This window comes from Phoca vitulina, unplaced genomic scaffold, assembly GCF_004348235.1.
Source record: "Phoca vitulina isolate PV1807 unplaced genomic scaffold, GSC_HSeal_1.0 scaffold74, whole genome shotgun sequence".
Classification (NCBI taxonomy): domain Eukaryota; kingdom Metazoa; phylum Chordata; class Mammalia; order Carnivora; family Phocidae; genus Phoca; species Phoca vitulina.
In genome coordinates this window covers 6,148,801-6,159,228 of record NW_022589777.1, presented here as the reverse complement: position 1 = coordinate 6,159,228, position 10,428 = coordinate 6,148,801, and positions in this window count along the sequence as shown.

Below are 10,428 nucleotides of genomic sequence, written 5' to 3'. Positions count from 1 at the left end.
TTTCTTCTAATAACTCAGTGCACTAGATGAAGTGGACCAAGGTAGTTGTCTGCAGGAGGCAGGGATCCAGAGGATACTGGAGTCTAGGGGTGAGTGAAAAGGGCTTTTAAGCAAGGGGGGGTGGTAGTAGCAGCCTGGTACAGACTATCAGAGCCCAAGCAGAGTGGAGAGGACATATACATAAGTGTTCCATAAGTATTTATCACAATAAGACATCGAGGATAATGGGAATCTGTATTCTGTCAGATAGGAGTTACAAATATAGAAAGGGAGGAAAGTAGAATTAACTCTAGGATTTTGGATTGGAATTGGTTGTATCTGTGTGAACTCTTCATTTTCAATATACAGAAGATAGTTATGGAACTATAGATGTGTGTACAAGAGGACAAGAGTAGCCTGGAACATCTTGTTATGACAGAAAGTAAGGAAATGTTCAAAGAATGACAGGAATATGACAAAAGGACAGAGAACACAAACCAAGGGAGACTAAAGAGACCTGCCACCTAAAAGTAATGTGGTGTCTCAGATGGGATCTTGAAACAGAAAAAGGACAGTAGGGAAAAACTAGTGCAAATTGAATAAAAAGTGTGAAGTTTAGTTAATGGTAAAATACCAATGTTGGTTCCTCAGTTATGACAAAAGTATCATAGAAATAAAAGATGTTAGCAATGGAGAAACTGGGTGAGGAGCATACAAGGAAGTCTCTAAAACCATTCTAAGATTTTTTAAAATTATTTAAAATAAAACAAAAGCAGAGAAGCCAGTTTGAAGAGCCCCACTGGTCATGATTTTTATATTAACTCATTGAATAAAAGAGAAATCCTTAAATCTATACTGGTACAAATAAATAAATATGGAGAAGCCAACACTTTGCCTTATAGTAGAATGCCAACTAATAAATGTAACAGGAATGGTGGAATTAGCAAAATCTGTATTTAGCAATTGTCATCACAATTATTCAGCAAAGAAACATCAACAGATGCTAAAACTAGTGGGTGAAAGTTGATGAGGAATGAGATATTTATTTGCATTCAAAGTACCTACTACAAAAAAAAAAAAATCATTAAAAAAGATAGTGCTAAACCTTGCAGGCATCACTTAATCAAATGATCAAAATTAACATGACCAGTAATGGGACAAATTGAATTGTAAACCACCTGTTAAGATGATTACAAGGAACACAGCATCCCATCTGTGATATTCCTGGAAAAAAAAAAAATCATTGCTGGAATTTTATGATGAGGAAAAATCAGACAAACCCAAATGGAAGGACTGAAATCTTTAAAGGTGCCAGCCATGAAAGTCAAGTGAAGGCTGAAGACTGTTCTAGGTTGAAGGAGATTAAAGAGATAATGGCAACTAAATCTAACACATGAATGTAGATTTGGATCCTTTTGCTTAAAAGGACACTATTGGGACAACGAGAAAAATCTGAATTGAGTCTTTGAATTATATAATACTAATGAATCAATGTTAATTTTCTGATTTTGGTGATTATATTGTGGTTTTATAGGAGAATATCCCTATTTGTAAGGTACTACATCCTGAATTATTCAGAAGTGATAAGACCTATGTCAGCAACTTGCTCGCTCTTAGTTCTGGCTGGGGGTTAAGGGGGTAGGAGGATATTTTTACCATTCTTCAATCTTCTCTGTAAGTTTGAAATAATTTCAAATAAAAATCTATCTTAAGCATTAATTTAAAAGCCGTAGGTCATAGGTAATTAGCTGATGCTTGCTGCTTGGATTCTCGTACTCACTTTGTGTTTGCCTCTGGAGACATTTTTAAAGCTTTACATTTTAAAAAGTTTTTAAAATATTTTAGCTAGCATTGTTAATTATTCTGTAGCTCTCTCTCCCCAAAATTTCAGGTTACGAAAGACTGGCATTGGGCGCATGGGTGGCTCAGTCGTTAAGCATCTGCCTTCGGCTCAGGTCATGATCCCAGGGTCCTGGGATCGAGTCCCACATCAGGCTCCCTGCTCTGTGGGAAGCCTGCTTCTCCCTCTCCCACTCCCCCTGCTTGTGTTCCTGCTCTTGCTGTCTCTCTCTGTCAAATAAATAAAATCTTTAAAAAAAAAAAAAAGAAAAAGGAAGACTGGCATTGTCCACTATGTTCCATTTTCCCCATATTTAGTACTAGCATTCCCTGGGTATTTCGCTAGACATTACCACCAAGCTAGAGACTTCAGTTCCCAAGTTCCCTTGCAGCATGGTGTGGCCATGTGATTAAATTCTGGCCAATGGGACATGGACAGAAATAATGGTACCACTTCCAGGTTATACTCCTTTAAAAAATGCAACACTACCCTTTTCTCCCTAGTTGCTAATTGGGAGATGATGAGAAATGGAGCAGTTGCCTTGACCCAGTGGTAGAAACCACAGGAGAACCTAGTAGAGCCATCCTACTCTCTTAGACTATTTACCTCTAGCCTCTTCCTTGAGAGGAAAATACAGTTCTGTCTTGATTAAGCCACTGTTATTTGATCTCTGTTAAAGCACTCTCCTAACAAAATTTAGATAAAAGGACCGAAGTACAACCTGATTTGGGGGAAAGGAGGAAAAATAAAAACTCAAAACTACAGTAACACACTTCCGGTGCTGGCCAAGATGGAGTTAAGTCCTCTACAGTATTTCTCTCCAACTGATTCTAACTGAAGAGAACACAAAAAGCAGCTACCTGATGACACTGAAAAGTAAACAATAGCAGAGGGATTGTGTAAGTCGAAATTTGAAGAATGACTAGCATAGTGATGAATTTACCAGTGAATTTATTCCTCCTCTTGCTTTGACCTAACAGCAAACCTTTCTAGCCAAAGAACCAGGAAAAAGGCTCCTTGTGGACTGGGGAGTATGAAGAGAATGCCCTTGTTTTCTCTTTTGTCCCTCCCTGGCATGCCCCAAGGCCAGAAGCATCATGAAGCTGCACAGGGGTGGCGGTGGCAGCAGGAGTGGTGGTGACATTGCAAGCACCTAGACCCTAAGGGACCCTGTCTTCTTGGCCAGAGAAACCAGGAAAAGAGACCCTTGTGTTCGGAAGAATGAGAGTAATTTCTGTTATTTTACTCTGTCTTGTCCTTCACTGCTTTGCCCCAAGGTCAGCCCATCATGTGTAACTTTGAGAGAACAAACGGAGCTAAAACTCTGAGAAGAACCCTGGCTTTATAGCCAGAGGACTGGGAATAGGGGATTCGAGAATGTGCGAGAAATTCCAGTGAGCAGAGAGCCGGAGAAAGAAATCCTCTAATTCTACACATGAGTACTACAAGTCTCAGGTTTATGCCCCAGTTGCACCTGTGAAAACACGGCTTTCAGAATTGAACTGACATCATAACTATTATCTACAGAAAGTGAGATAGAGGGAGGGGAGTTAAGATGGTGAAGGAGTAGGGGACCCGAAGTTTGTCTGTCCCTGGAATTCAGCTAGATAGTTATCAAATCATTCTGAACACCTGTGAAATCAATCAGAGCTCTGAGAAAAGAAATGCTGCAATTCTACAAATAGAAAAGCAACTGCTTTTTGGAAGGCAGGAGGTGCGGAGCCTTCAACTGGGGTGATATATCAGAGGATATGTCAGCAGGAGGGAGCCTGTTTAAGGGGACTACTGCAAAGTATTATAAGCAGTGGAGTGCAAAATTGCAACTTTTAGAAGTTTACTCCATGGGGGACGTCCCTGCCTGAAAGGCGCTCAGGAGGTGAAGAGGGGCGCAATCCCAAGTGGCATAGCGTTGTCTCAGGCTCCCCCGGGTCACAAGAACAGGAGTGCCTGAGTGCGAAAGAGTTTTCAGGCATTGGAGCGGGACACCGGCTGCAGACAGCGAGTCTAAGCATCGGCTTTCTGCTGGGTGTTGCCATAAACGACAAACCACTGCACAGTCGGGCGACCACTCTCTGAGCAGCAGCCCAGCAAAAGGCAGAAGCCTGGCGGGAACCCCCCCTCCATCCCCCAGGGAGGAACAGTGCAGGTCCACACCACCTGAGTCCGTAAAATTTGGCGACTTGAAACTCAGTCCAGTACCTAAGATAAAAATGCTCGGTCACAGGCTGAGTGCAGACAGAGACCGGGGGGACAAAAGGGATTGATTGCTTTTCTGTGAGGACTCACTAAAGAGTGGAGGGTGCAAACTTACAGTTCTGAGGCCGGAGAGCTGGGCGCTGCCATCTTCATCCTGTCCATCAGTGCTGAAAGCGTTCAGGGTACAAAACAGCGCCACATAGTAGAATCCAGAGCTGCTTACACGGAGCTCGGCTCCCTAGCAAGGGAGGCATGTTTCCACAAGTGCGAGGGCACCTGAAAATCAGTTTAACAGGCCCCTCCCCCAGAAGACCAGCACAAACAGCTCACTCACACCAAGTTAACCTATCACAGAGGGCTGTAAATCTTCCACTCTTGGGGAAAACAGTATATTGCATTTGTGGGTTGTTTTTTTTTTATTTTTAGTCTTTCAGGTTTTTTTCAGCTATTTTATTTTTTCAATTTTTTATTCTTTTTTAAATTTTTATTTTTATATATGTTATATATGTTTTTTAATTTTTGGTTTCCTTTCATTGTATTGTATTTTAAATATATATATATATATCTTTCTTATTTTGGGATCTAGTTTCCTTTAACAAACAGACCAAAATACACCCAGGATCTAGTTTATTGTTTTATTCTGTTTTATTTCTTGTTTCATTTTTTCTTATTTAGTTTTGTTTTTGTTTTCTTTTGGTTTGTTTGGTTTGGTTTTTTTCTATGTTGTTGTTGTTGTCTTTTCTCTCTTTCTTCTATTCTTTTCTGGACATAATGATGAGACAGAGAAACTCACCCCAAAAGAAGGAACATGAGGAAGTATTCACTGCCAGAGATTTAATCAATACAGATATAAGTAAGATGTCTGAACTAGAATCTAAAACAATGATTATAATGATACTACTGGGCTTGTAAAAAGCAGAGAAGACACTAGAGAATCCCTTACTGGAGATATAAAAGAACTAAAATCTAATCAGGTCAAAATTAAAAATGCTCTTACTGAGATGCAGTCACAAATGGAGGCTCTAACAGCAAGGATAAACAAGACAGAAGAGTCAGTGATATAGAAGACAAAATGATGAAAAATAAGGAAGCTAAGAAGAAGAGAGAAAGACAACTGCTGGATCACAAAGGGAGACTTCAACAACTTAGTGATTCCATAAAGCAAAATAATATCCAGATAATAGGGATCCCAGAAGATAAAGAGAGAGAGAGGGGCAGAAGGTTTATTTGAACAATTTATAGTTGAAAACTTCCCTAATATGGGGAAGAAAACAGGCATTCAAGTCCAGGAGGCACAGAGAATGCCCCTCAAAATCAATAAAAATAGGTCAACACCCCAACATAAAATTTTGAAGCTTAAAAATTTCAGAGATAAAGAGAAAATCCTGAAAGCAGTTCAGGATAAGAGGTCTTTAACCTACAAGGGTAGAAACAAAGGGCTGGCAGCAGACCTGTCCACAGAGACCTGGCAAGCCAGAAAGGACTGGCAATATAAATTCAAGATGCTAAATGGGAAAAATATGCAGCCAAGGATACTCTATCCAGCAAGGCTGTCATTCAGAAGAGAAAGAGCGATAAAGAGGACAAACAAAAACTAAAGGAATTTATGAACAGTAAACCAGCCCTGCAAGAAATATTAAAGAGGATCCTTTGAGCAAAGAGAGGGCCCAAAAGTAACAAAGATCAGAAAGGAACAGAGACATTCTACAGAAACAGTGATGTTACAGGAAATACAATGGCACTAAATCCATATCTTTCAATAATTACTCTGAATGTAAATGGGCTAAATACTCCAATCAAAAGACATAGGGTATCAGATTGGATAAAAAAAACAAGACCCATCAATATGCTGTCTATAAGAGACTCATTTTAGACACAAAGACACATCCACATTGAAAGTGAGAGGGTGGAGAACTATTTATCATGCTAATGGACATTGAAAGAAAGCTGGAGTAGCAATCCTTATATCAGACAAACTACATTTTAAACCAAAGACCTTAATAAGAGATGAAGAAGGATACTATATCATACTTAAAGGGTCTATCCAACAAGAAGATCTAACAATTTTAAATATATCTGCCCCTACCTTAGGAGCACCCAAATATATAAACCAATTAATAACAAAATTAAAGCAACACATTGATAATAATACAATCATAGTAGAGGACTTTAACACCACACTCACAGCAATGGACAGATCGTCTAAGTAGAAGATCAACAAGGAAACAAGGGCTTTGAATGACACATTGGACCAGATGGACTTCACAAATATATTCAGAGTATTTCATCCTAAAGCAACAGAATACACATTCTTATTGAGTGCATATGGAACATTCCCCAGAATGGATCACATCCTGGGTTACAAATCAGGTCTCAACTGGTACAAAAAGACTGAGATTATACCATGCATATTTTCAGGCCACAATGCTTTAAAACTTGAACTCAATCACAAGAAAAAATTTGAAGGAACACAAATACTTGGATGTTAAAGAAGATCCTACTAAAGAATGAATGGGTCAACGAAGAAATTAAAGAAGATTTTTAAAAATACATGGAAACAAATGAAAATGAAAACAAAACTGTTCAAAACCTTTGGGATGCAGCAAAGGCGGTCCTAAGAGGGAAGTATATAGCGATGCAGGCATTTCTCAAGAAACAAGAAAAGTCTCAAATACACAACATAACCTTACACCTAAAGGAGCTGGGAAAAGAACAGCAAATAAAGCCTAAACCCAGCAGGAGAAGAGAAATAATAAAGAGTAGGGCAGAAATCAATGATATAGAAGAAAAAAAAAACAGTAGAATAGATCAATGAAACTAGGAGCTGGTTCTTTGAAAGAATTAATAAGATCAATAAACCTCTATCCAGACTTATCAAAAAGAAAAGAGAAAGAACCCAAATAAATAAAATCATGAATGAAAGAGGAGAGTTCACAACCAACACCAAAGAAATACAAAACATTTATAAGAGAATATTATGAGCAATTATATGCCAACAAATTAGGCAATCTGGAAGAAATGGATGCATTCCTGGAAACTTTTAAACTACCAAAACTGAAACAGGAAGAAATAGAAAACCTGAACAGACCCATAACCAGCAAGGAAATTGAAGCAGTAATCAAAACTCTCCTGACAAACAAGAGTCCAGGACCAGATGACTTCCCAGCGGGATTCTACCAAACATGTAAAGAAGAATTGATACCTATTCTGAAACTGTTTCAAAAAATAGAAATGGAAGGAAAACTTCCAAACTCTTTCTATGATGCCAGCATTACCTTGTTCCCAAAACCAAAGACCCCACCTAAAAAGAGAATTACAGACCAAAATCCCTGAGGAACATGGATGCCAAAATTCTCACCAAGATACTAGCCAATAGGATCCAACAATACATCAAACGGATTATTCACCACAACCAAGTGGGATTTTTCCTGGGCTGCGAGTGTGGTTCCACATCACAAATCAATCAATGTGATACACCACATTAATAAAGGAAAGGACAAGAACCATATGATCTTCTCAATAGATGCAGAAAAAGCATTTGACAAAATACAGCATCCTTTCTTGATAAAAACTCTTTACAGTAGGGATAGAAGGAACATACCTCAATATCTTAAAAGCCATATATGAAAAATGCACAGGGAATATCATCCTCAATGGAGAAAAAATGAGAACTTTTCCCCTAAGGCCAGGAACATGGGAGGGATGTCCACTCTCACCACTGCTGTTCAACATAGTACTGGAAGTCCTAGCCTCAGCAATCAGACAACAAAAAGAAATAAAAGGAATCTGAATCAGCAAAGAAGAAGTCAAACTTTCACTCTTCACAAACAACATGATACTCTATGTAAAAAACCCAAAGGACTCTACCCAAAAATTGCTAGAACTGATACAGGAATTCAGCAAAGTGGCAGGATATAAAATCAATGCACTGAAGTCAGTTGCATTTCTATACACCAACAATGAAGCAGAAGAGAAATCAAGGAATCAATCTGATTTACAATTGCACCCGAAACCATAAGATACCTAGGAATAAACCTAATCAAAGAGGCAAAGGATCTGTACTCTGAAAACTATAGAACACTAATGAAAGAACTTGAAGAAAACACAAAGAAATGGAAAAACATTCCATGCTCATGGATTGGAAGAACAAATATTGTTAAAATGTCTATGCTACCCAAAGCAATCTACACATTCAATGCAATTCCTATCAAAACACCATCAGCACTTTTCACAGAGCTGGAACAAACAATTCTAAAATTTGTATGGAACCAGAAAAGACCCTGAATAGCCAGAGGAATGTTGAAAAAGAAAACAAAAGCTGGTGGCATCACAATTCCGGACTTCAAAGCTGTCATCATCAAGACAGTATGGTACTAGCACAAAAATAGACACATAGATCAATAGAACAGAATAGAGAACCCAGAAATGGACCCTCAACTCTATGGTCAACTAATCTTTGACAAAGCAGGAAAGAATATCCAATGGAAAAAAGACAGTCTTTTCAATAAATGGTGCTGGGAAAATTGGACAGCCACATGTAGAATGAAACTGGACCTTTTTCTTATACCATCCACAAAAATAAACTCAAAATAAAAGAAAGACCTAAATGTGAGACAGGAATTCATCAAAATCCTAGAGGAAAACACAGGCAGCAACCTCTTCGACCTCGGCCACAGCAACTTCTTGCTACACACATCTCCAAAGGCAAGGGAAACAAAAGTGAAGATGAACTACTGGGACTTTATCAAGATAAAAAGCTTTTGAACAGCAAAGGACACAGTTGACAAAACTAAAAGGCAACGTAGGAATGGGAGAAGATATTTGCAAATGTCTTATCAGATAACAGGGTAATATCCAAAATCTATAAAGAACTTGTCAAACTCAACACCCCCCCCAAAAAAAAAGTCCAGTCAAGAAATAGGCAGAAGACATGAACAGACATTTCTCTGAAAAAGGTATACAAATGACCAACAGACACATGAAAAATTGCTGAACATCAATCGGCATCAGGGAAATGCAAATCAAAATCACAATGGGATACCACCTCACACTAGTCAGAATAGCTAAAATTAACAACTCAAGGAAAAACAGATGTTGGTGAGGATGCAGAAAAAGGGGAACCCTCTTGCACTGTTGGGAATGCAAACTGGTGCAGCCACTCTGAAAAACAGTATGGAGGTTCCTCAAGAAGTTAAAAATAGAGCTACCCTATGACCCAGCAATTGCACTACTAGGTATTTATCCAAAGGATACAAACATAGTGAATGGAAGAGGCACATGCACACCAATGTTTATAGCAGCAATGTCCATAATAGCCAAACTATGGAAAGAGCTCAGATGACCATCGACAGATGAATGGATAATGAAGATGTGGTACATATAAACAATGGAATATTACTCAGCCATCCAAAAGAATGAAATCTTGCCATTTGCAATGACGTGAATGGAACTAGAGGGTATTATGCTAAGTGAAATAAGTCAGAGAAAAACAAATACCATATAATTTCACTCATATGTAGAATTCAAGAAACAAAACAGATGAACATAGGGGAAGGGAAGGAAAAATAAAACAAGATGAAAATTGAGAGGGAGGCAAACCATAAGAGATGTTGAACTCCAGGAAACAAACTGAGGGTTGCTGGGGGCAGGGCGGGGGGGAAGGGATAGTTGGGTGATGGGCATTAAGGAAGGCCCTTGATATAATGAGAACTGGGTGTTATATGCAACTGATGAATCACTAAATTCTACCTCTGAAACTAAAATAAAAAGAAGAAGAAGAAGAAAGAAAAAAAAAAGTGAGATAGAACTTGATCTTGAACTTCAAGATTTTGCTTGCTCAAAAAAAAAAATCAAAATCAAAATTTTCCCAAGGATTTTAAGAGTACCCAGAGTTTCAAAACATAATATTCAAAATGTCCAAGATACAATGCAAAATTAGTCAACACACAAAGAACCAAGAAAATGTAACTTCTTTACAAGGAAGAAGACAACAAATGACAACCCATGATCACCTCAATATTGGAATTCTCAGATAAAGACCTTAAAGTAGATATAACCATAATCCATGGGATTAAAGTAAACACTATGAAACGAATGAAAAGATAGATGTTCTCAGGAGAGAAATAGAAACTATTTAAAAAAGGAAATTTTGGAACTGAAAAAATATAATGCAAAATTCATTGGGTTCAACAACAGAACATAGACAATGGAGGAAAGAATCCGTGAATTTGAAGACAAATTAACATAAATTATCCTATCTGAAAAACAGAGAAAAAAGTGAAAATAATAATGAACAAAGCCTTCGAGACCTGTGGGAATATATCAATAGGTTTAACATGCATTTCATTGGATTCTCAAAAGGAGAGAAGTGCAGAACAAATATGTGAATAATGGACAAAACCTTCCCAAATTTC